This window comes from Pseudophryne corroboree, chromosome 8 (assembly GCF_028390025.1).
Source record: "Pseudophryne corroboree isolate aPseCor3 chromosome 8, aPseCor3.hap2, whole genome shotgun sequence".
Classification (NCBI taxonomy): Eukaryota; Metazoa; Chordata; class Amphibia; order Anura; family Myobatrachidae; genus Pseudophryne; species Pseudophryne corroboree.
The window spans coordinates 1959258-1968964 of record NC_086451.1 but is presented as its reverse complement, the minus strand read 5'-3'; the positions used below and the strand labels follow the sequence as shown (position 1 = coordinate 1968964).

The following is a 9707-nucleotide window of genomic DNA, read 5'->3' as shown; positions in this document are numbered from 1 at the left end:
GCCTGTCTTCTCACCCTACACAACTCATCTCTGTCCACCTCCTCCCTGCCCCCAGCCCATGTAATACTGTCTTCTCACCCCTGTACAACCCATCTCTGCCCACCTCTTCCCTGCCCCCAGCCCATGTAAGCCTGTCTACTCACCCTGCACAACCTATCTCTGCCCACCACTTCCCTTCCCACAGTACATGTAAACCTGTCTTCTCACCCCTACACAACCCATCTCTGCCCACCTCTTCCCTTCCCATAGCCCATGTAAGCCTGTCTTCTAACCCATGTACAACTCATCTCTGCCCACCTCTTCCCTTCCCATAGCCCATGTAAGCCTGTCTTCTCACCCCTGTACAACCCATCTCTGCCCACCTCTTCCCTGCCCCCAGCCCATGTAAGCCTGTCTACTCACCCCTGCACAACCCATCTCTGCCCACCTCTTCCCTGCCCCCAGCCCATGTAAGCCTGTCTACTCACCCCTGCACAACCCATCTCTGCCCACCTCTTCCCTTCCCACAGCCCATGTTAGCCTGTCTTCTCACCCCTGCAAAACCAATCTCTGCCCACCTCTTCCCTGCCCACAGCCCATGTAAGCCTGTCTTCTCACCCCTACACAACCCATCTCTGCCCACCTCTTCCCTGCCCACAGCCCATGTAAGCCTGTCTTCTCACCCCTGTAAACCCATGTCTGCCCACCTCTTCCCTTCCCACAGCCCATGTTAGCCTGTCTTCTCACCCTACACAACGCATCTCTGCCCACCTCTTCCCTTCCCACAGCCCATGTAAGCCTGTATTCTTGCCCCTACACAACCCATCTCTGCCCACCTCCCTGCCCACAGCCCATGTAAGCCTGTCTTCTCACCCATGTACAACCCATCTCTGCCCACCTCTTCCCTTCCCACAGCCCTTGTAAGCCTGTCTTCTCACCCTGCACAACCTATCTCTGCCCACCACTTCCCTTCCCACAGTACATGTAAACCTGTCTTCTCACCCCTACACAACCCATCTCTACCCACCTCTTCCCTTCCCATAGCCCATGTAAGCCTGTCTTCTAACCCATGTACAACCCATCTCTGCCCACCTCTTCCCTTCCCATAGCCCATGTAAGCCTGTCTTCTCACCCTTGAGGAAGGTAGATGGGCAAGCATTAGTATGATTCTGCAATAAAGCCAATGTCACTCCATTTTGTTATATACAATAGATTATAAGCTTACTTTAGTATTAAGATATTGAGATGTTTAAAATATGCCTGGAAGAATGGAAAATTACAGTTGGCTGAAAGGAAACAAAAAGAAGAAGTTGTGGCAAAGCTTCTGAGAAATGGAGAAAGAAAAGGAAACAAGCAGGCGTTATCAGGAAAAGGACGCAATCCTGAGGTTAAGGCAATAGTTAGTGACAGTTTTAAAAAACAGGTATATATATATGTATGGATTAATAAAAGAACAGAACTCAGATTGACTACACCATGTGTGCAGTGTGTGGTCATTTGATATCTCCAGCTGGCTGCATGGCACGTATATTTTATTCACAGGTTCTGAATGCAAAAGACAGGCTGTTGTTGGAGTCCTCTCAGAGAAGGCTGAGGCTAAAGGAGGTTTACCTCCAACATTTTCATGGTGCCGAAACCCGGGAAGCCAAGAAGTTGAATAGAGGAGCAACAAGTCACCTGGCTCTAGACGTTGGAACCGTTTAAACCGCGGTAAGTAACAAATTGATTGCGATTTTCGCCAATTGTTACTTTACGTGTTTTAACGTCTGTGTCAGAAGTGTCAGTTTTCTCTGTTCAACTCAAGCGCTTCCTAGTAAAAGCCTTGCCTCTTTTGTATCAGAACAGTAATGTAAATTTATGTCTGAAATTGAAGAATGTATTGATTTTGAAAGCTCATATGGTTGTGGGTGTTGTACTGTTAGTTTAAAGTGGTTTGTGCAAGGTCCTCATGGGTCAGTAAATATTACATTTGTTGCACGCACTGAAAAAAGATATATCAGGTTTTAAAAGGTGTAAGGGACATCAAGAAGGTGTTTATGATAAAACTGTGGGTTATATGAAAGGTATATTAACAACAGGATGTCATGGTTTTGTTAATCTAAGGGAAGGCAAGGGCTTGCGCCAGATACTGAAAGAACCAGAACTTGAAAGATTCTTTTGTCCCTATTCTGTCAGACCCACCAGATTGAGATATATACCTTGATAACGAAAGAGTGTGAGTCCACCCATAAGGAAACTGAATGATTACAGGTGTATGTAATCAGTAGGACAGAGGTAAACCTGTAGTATTCAGGAAACCCATCTTTACAATAATCAACATAGAGTACTGAAATTGTGTAACTCATATCGGAGAGAGAAGTGTTGATAAGTTGGCAGAAGGCAGGATGGGAACCTCTAATAGCAAGGGTGAATTAACCCCTGTGGAAATAGTTAAACAGGAGGTGGGACCACATGCAGTTAAAGATATAGCCAAGGTATTTAAAAGAGGAGGATTTCCTCCATATGGGTAATTTAACACTGACAGATGGAGAAAATTCAGAATCTGTAATAGGGAATGGATAGAAAAATGCAAGAAAGGGGATCAGGTTTATATTTGGCTAACAGAAGGGAGAAATGGGAGCAGGAGGAGGAAAGGAAGAAGAGAGAGAGGGAAGATGACCAGAATATGACAGTCTGTTTAGCAACTACAGGAACGAACCAGGGCCATAATGTGCCAGTTATTCCCAATCCGCCCCCTCCTCCACCTGTATTACCAGTCCCAGTACCTACACTAGTCACAGATCCACCCCCTTACCCCGCAAATCTGGGAACCCCAGGGCAACCTCCTATAGTATGGAACCAGTACCCCGATTTAACTAAATGTCCCCAATGTGCATCTCTGTTGGAACCAGAGAGGATGACCTGTCCCAACTGTACACCCCAGATAGGAACAGGCCACATTACTCCATTAATGATAAATAGACTGAAACCGTACAACCTGTCCGGTCAAGGGGAAATGCATTCAGGATTCCCATTGTCTCATAAAGACAAAAGAAAACTGAGAAAGGGGAGACTGGGAACAAGAAATGTATTTTACACTGAAGCAGAAAATGGAACTGTACAGATGTATGAAATTGAGGAAGAAGATGAATCAGAAAACTTAAATGTTCCTGCTTGTTACCCAGTACGTACCTTTGCCTATGTCAATCCAAGAGAAGGACAGCCTATATTAGCGGATGAGGAGGGATATGTTCAAGGACAAAATAATTTTAGACCACAGTTTTTTACAAGAGAAGAGCATACCCCTTTTTTTCAGTAATGGAAGTTACAGCCATAATAAAAGATAGCCCAGATCCATGCAAACAGCCTGGACGGTTTAAGTTATATATGGAGACTATGTGTAATTTACATTCCGCAGATGTGGAACAAATATGTAAAAATAAATTAGCAGAGGGTGATCTAAGACAGCTTAAGGATATGGCAGCTGATCAAGCCACTGATTATCATGAACAGATAGAAGATGTAATAGAAGCACAAAGGAAAACTATAGCCAGTGGACCACAATTTGTGGCACGCCTAAGGAGATGGTGTTATTTAAGAAATCAAAGGTATCCAGAAGCCGTTGGAGCACAAGGAGAACAACCGTTTAGAAGTTACCTTTGTAAAATTAAGGATATGGTCCGAAATGAAGGTTTGGACCCAGAAGCAGAAGCAGGAGAAAGGATGGTCAGATACCGAATATTGGAAGGTTTAAGACCAAGTCTAAAACAGAAAATAAATTACTAGTACTCCTGCATATAGGTCTACACCTATGGATCAAATTCTGGATACAGTAGAGGCCTTAGAAGATCTGGAAAAGGAAGAAAAGGAGAAAAAGGTAGCTAAACCCAAAACAGTCTACCTGGTCACAGAAGAAGGCTCAAAGAAAAAATTAGAAGGGGAAGGAAGAGCCATGATCAAGCCCGAATCGGGAAAATGCTTCTGGTGCAAGAAACCAGGTCACTTCAAAAGAGACTGTCGCACATATAAAAGTTGGATAGAAAAAAGGGGCAATCAAGCCCCAAGAATAAGTCAGACTGAAGTCCCGGCACCCCAGTACCAATGATACTACCGATGAACCCCCCCGACAGAATGGAAGATGGGTTTATTACAGTCAAACTGCCAACGGGAGAAAATGTTTCCTGCCTGCTTGATACTGGGGCAAGCCAATCAGTTATAAGACAGGAAGAAGTACCAGCACACCTCATTACAGGAAAACCAGTGACAGCAAAGGGATTAAGTGGAGAAAAGATCCAGCTCAGGAAAACTAGGATCCTCAATGTACAAGTACAAGGACATTCAGATGAAATCCCAGTAGAGTTCCTAGTATCTCCCACCTGCCCAGTCAACTTGCTGGGAGCAGATTTGCTGCAGAAACTACAAGCAAGTATTCTGTACAGAGGGAACAAGGTGATATTCAAGACAGCACTATCACCCACAGACTATGATCAAGTGCAAGCCGCTATACAGATATTTCTAGCAACCACCGCAGAAGAGGATGAAGAAGAAACCCCAGAACAAATCTGGCGAGGATGGGGAATTCCAGACAAGGTATGGGCAAAAGGAAAAAGATGTGGGAACCATAAAGGTCCAACCTGTGAAGCTATCAAACCAGGAACTGTACCAGTAACTATAAAGCAGTACCCCTTGAACAAGGAACAGACAGCAGCCATAGGAGTACAGATCAAAGATATGCTTGCACATGATGGACAGCAATATTGCTGGACATGACAACCTCAAGGAGGAGCTACAATCCCATCAGAGTTCACAGAAGCCATGGCCACAGTCTTGAAGAAATGGTCACCTGAGTATCCAGAAGAGACAATATCATTGTTAAAGTTTCTTGCAGATAAAGACTGCCGAGTGACACAAGCCAAGCTTCAATTTGCTCAGAAGAAGGTGATATTCCTAGGACACTGCATTTCTCAAGGAACATGCCGCCTTAGAACAGAAAGAATAAAAGTTATACTGAATGCTCCAAATTCACAGACCTTAACACAGAAAAGAGCCTTTCTAGGTTTGGTGTCCTATGTCAGAGACTGGATACCAGGAGCTTCAGCCCTTATGCAACCACTGTATAATGCCAAGAAGACTGCTACAAACTCCCAAGAAGAGCAAGAGACACAGTGGGTGGCTGTTAAACAGATGAAGGAAGCCATATGTTCAGCTCCAGCCCTGGGACTCCCAGACTACACAAAGCCTTTTACCTTGTTCTGCCATGAACATAGGGGACATGCAACAGGAGTCCTGACACAGGAGGTCGCTTATTATTCAGCAGCACTGGATGGAGTGATGCAAGGATCACCAACCTGCATAAGGTCAGTAGCAGCTGCAGCCATCCTAAAGGACAAATGTGCAGATGTTGTGATAGATCATCCACTTACCATACAAGTTCCACATGCAGTCACAGAAATACTGCAACAGACATCTACAAGACATCTCAGCACAGCAAGGCTGACAAAATATGAAGTAGCCCTTCTATCAGCAAGCAACCTTACTATTAAGAGATGTACCTCTCTCAACCCTGCAACTTTACTACCTCTTAAAGATGAACCTGACGGTTCAAAAGGAGGGAAAGATGAAGAAGTACATCCAGAGGAAAGAACAGAACCATACCCGGAAAAAGAACATGACTGTATAGCCCTCATGGAGGAAGAAATACAGCCAGATTAGAAGATTGATGACAGACCGATACATAATATAAAATTTTTATTTTTTACCGATGGTTCTAGTTATTATGTTCAAGGATACAGGGTGGCGGGGTATGCAATTGTTTCTCCGCATGAAGTCTGGAAGAACAGAAGTTTCCTTACAGCAGCAGGTAAACTTATAAAGAATGGGCATCTAATACAAAGACTAACAAGAGCATTTGAAACTGCCCAAACAAATGGCAGTCATAAAGACCAAAGCACATACTAAGGAAGAAACAGAAGAAAGCAAGGGTAATGCATATGCAGATGCAGAAGCAAGGAAAGCAGCCCTGAAGAGCAAGCATGAACCAGCAATCTATGTCCAAGAAGAAGCAGATGAAGTAAACATAAAGACTCTCATCAAGCTGCAAGAACAAGCTAAAATAGAGCACAAGGCATGGGAAAAGATGGGAGCCAAGGAAACCTGTTTAGGTTTATGGAAGAAAGAAGACAAATGGTGCTTACCAAGAGCACTATACCCACCTATGCTACATGTATCCCATGGATCAGATCACAAGGGAAAAGAACAAATGACTAGGCTGGTACAGGACCATTGGGTAGCACCAGGATTTTATGTGGCAGCAAAGAACTTTACGGATCAGTGCTGGATATGAGAAAAATCCAGGAAGAAGAACAAGGACAAGCCTTGGACAGACACCACAAGCTTATTTTCCTTTCCAGAGACTACAAATTGACTATATACAGATGCCAAAACATGGAACACATGAATATGTTCTACCCTGCACAGACATTTTTAGCAGATGGCCAGAGGCGGGTGTGATAGCAAAAGCAAATGCTATCTCTACTGCAAGGAAAATAATAGCAGAAGTAGTGTGCAGATTTGGGGTTCCAGAAGTAATAGAACGTCTGAATGGGACCCTAAAGCTTAAAATACAAAAGGCCATGCAAGAGACAGGGAAAGCATAGGTAGAGTGCTTGCCCTTAGCATTGTTTGTAGTTAGAACACCACCAGGCAAGGAAACAGGGTACTCACCTTATGAGATTTTATTTGAGAAAAAAAAAAAACCTAAGACAGGGAGTTATTTGCCCAAGCAACTGCAGCATAAACATGGAAATATGACAGAGTATATAAAGCAGTTGAATGAACACCCAACTGAAATGCATTCTCAAGTTTTATCCTCAGGACCAGAAAGAGCTGATCTTGAACCACACAGCATCCTGATTGGCGATTGGGTCTACCTAAAACGACACGTGAGAGGAGCACTCGAGCCCAGATATGATGGTCCTTTCCAAGTGTTGCTAGTGACCCCCACCTCGGTGAAACTCGAGGGTCGAGATTCGTGGGTGCAGGCATCGCACTGCAAAAAGACCAAGATCACTATTAAACCCCCAGGAAAGTAATAAACTATGAATTTACTTGGACCTAAGCCTGATAGGTCCCTGTGGGGGGTTATTTGAGATCCGCAATGTTGGTTGTTGCAATTGTATTTACTGTACATTGGTAAAAACGCCTGTAAGTCAAGGCCCTACTCCAGCCCCTGAGATAAGTAGGAAAAATACCCTGTAACCATGAATAAATACCCCTGAAGTGTAAGAAAGACATTCAGTGTGGCCAATACCACCGTGTGCAAAAATGGAAGGCAGGGATAAATGTTTGTGTGAGTGTGGACAGGAACCACTGGAAATAGCAATGGAATGTCAGACTAAATGTAAATTTGATTACAGTACATGGGGAATATACTTTGCAAGGGTACAGACATGTTGGAAGTGTTAGCCAGAAAACAGTTTGAAATGGTCATGTATGACTGGATGTTGGACAAGGCCCTCCCTGCATAAGAGTAACGAATGGGCATGGCTGTTAGAATCCAGGCATAGGAGAGACAGGAGGGCAGTAAACAAAAATGCAGGAAATAGAAGATATAAAACAGCAGTTTGTGAGAAAGGTGGAGGAATCATCATGGACATGGGGAGACTGGAATTTTGGATGGTTAAACCATGGTTAAACCGTGCAATTTAGTTAAAGGGAATCGGAGCATGGTTAATAGGCATTGTTCTCCTAATTGCAAAAGTAGATGGAGTATGTTTATTGGTATATGTACTCATACGTATTATTCTCTGTTGTATTTCATGCACTTCGAAAAAAGTAAAACGCAAGATAAACAAAAAGAAACCTGCTAAATACGTAAGATTCGAGCATACAGAGGAAATGGATGAACGTGACCAAGATGAATATGATGATATTGAATCACGTAATGACAGACCACCCGTCTACAAAAATGGAAGCAATCAAAAAAGACTGTAAATAGGACTCTTATGCATCTATGCCTTGTGACTATTTTGTCTGTACGGGATGGTTATTACCCTCCCCTGGCAATAGGCCTAGGGAGACAGACGTACTTGACCAGGTCATCGCCTGACCTGCTCGGCGAAGTAGGGTAGCGAGGTATAGTGTGATGTCTTTTTGAGAATCAAAAGGAGGGAAAATGAGGAAGGTAGATGGGCAAGCATTAGTATGATTCTGCAATAAAGCCAATGTCACTCCATTTTGTTATATACAATAGATTATAAGCTTACTTTAGTATTAAGATATTGAGATGTTTAAAATATGCCTGGAAGAATGGAAAATTACAGTTGGCTGAAAGGAAACAAAAAGAAGAAGTTGTGGCAAAGCTTCTGAGAAATGGAGAAAGAAAAGGAAACAAGCAGGCGTTATCAGGAAAAGGACGCAATCCTGAGGTTAAGGCAATAGTTAGTGACAGTTTTAAAAAACAGGTATATATATATGTATGGATTAATAAAAGAACAGAACTCAGATTGACTACACCATGTGTGCAGTGTGTGGTCATTTGATATCTCCAGCTGGCTGCATGGCACGTATATTTTATTCACAGGTTCTGAATGCAAAAGACAGGCTGTTGTTGGAGTCCTCTCAGAGAAGGCTGAGGCTAAAGGAGGTTTACCTCCAACACCCTACACAACTCATCTCTGCCCACCTCCTCCCTGCCCCCAGCCCATGTAATCCTGTCTTCTCACCCCTGTACAACCCATCTCTGCCCACCTCTTCCCTGCCCCCAGCCCATGTAAGCCTGTCTTCTCACCCCTGTACAACCCATCTCTGCCCACCTCTTCCCTTCCCACAGCTCATGTAAGCCTGTGTTCTCACCCTGTACAACCCATCTCTGCCCACCTCTTTCCTTTCCACAGCCCATGTAAACCTGTCTTCTCACCCTGCACAACTCATCTCTGCCCACCTCTTCCCTGCCCCCAGCCCATGTAATCCTGTCTTCTCACCCCTGCAGAACCCATCACTGCCCACCTCTTCCCTGCCCACAGCCCATGTAAGCCTGTCTTCTCACCCCTGCACAACCCATCTCTGCCCACCTCTTCCCTGCCCACATCCCATGTAAGCCTGTCTTCTCAACCCTACACAACCCATCTCTGCCCACCTCTTCCCTTCCCACAGCCCATGTAAGCCTGTCTTCTCACCCTGTACAACCCATCTCTGCCCACCTCTTCCCTTCCCACAGCCCATGTAAGCCTGTCTTCTCACCCTGTACAACCCATCTCTGCCCACCTCTTCCCTTCCCATAGCCCATGTAAGCCTGTCTTCTCACCCCTACACAACCTATCTCTGCCCACCTCATCCCTTCCCACAGCCCATGTAAGCCTGTCTTCTCACCCTGTACAACCCATCACTGCCCACCTCTTCCCTTCCCACAGCCCATGTAAGCCTGTCTTCTCACCCTGTACAACCCATCTCTGCCCACCTCTTCCCTTCCCACAGCCCATGTAAGCCTGTCTTCTCACCCTGTACAACCCATCTCTGCCCACCTCTTCCCTTCCCACAGCCCATGTAAGCCTGTCTTCTCACCCCTACGCAACCCATCTCTGCCCACCTCTTCCCTTCCCACAGCCCATGTAAGCCTGTCTTCTCACCCCTACGCAACCCATCTCTGCCCACCTCTTCCCTTCCCACTGCCCATGTAAGCCTGTCTTCTCACCCCTACACAACCCATCTCTGCCCACCTCTTCCCTTCCCACAGCCCATGTAAGCCTGTC

General features: G+C 44.9%; 1 long non-coding RNA gene across 1 annotated transcript; it reads left to right on the top strand.

Annotated features, from left to right (window-relative positions):
• The first annotated feature begins 1120 nt into the window (after positions 1-1120).
• Positions 1121-8471, top strand: LOC134948060 (uncharacterized). Its single transcript, XR_010182900.1, has 2 exons — positions 1121-1689; positions 7793-8471. It is a non-coding gene; the product is annotated as an uncharacterized LOC134948060 (long non-coding RNA).
• The last annotated feature ends 1236 nt before the right edge of the window (positions 8472-9707 follow it).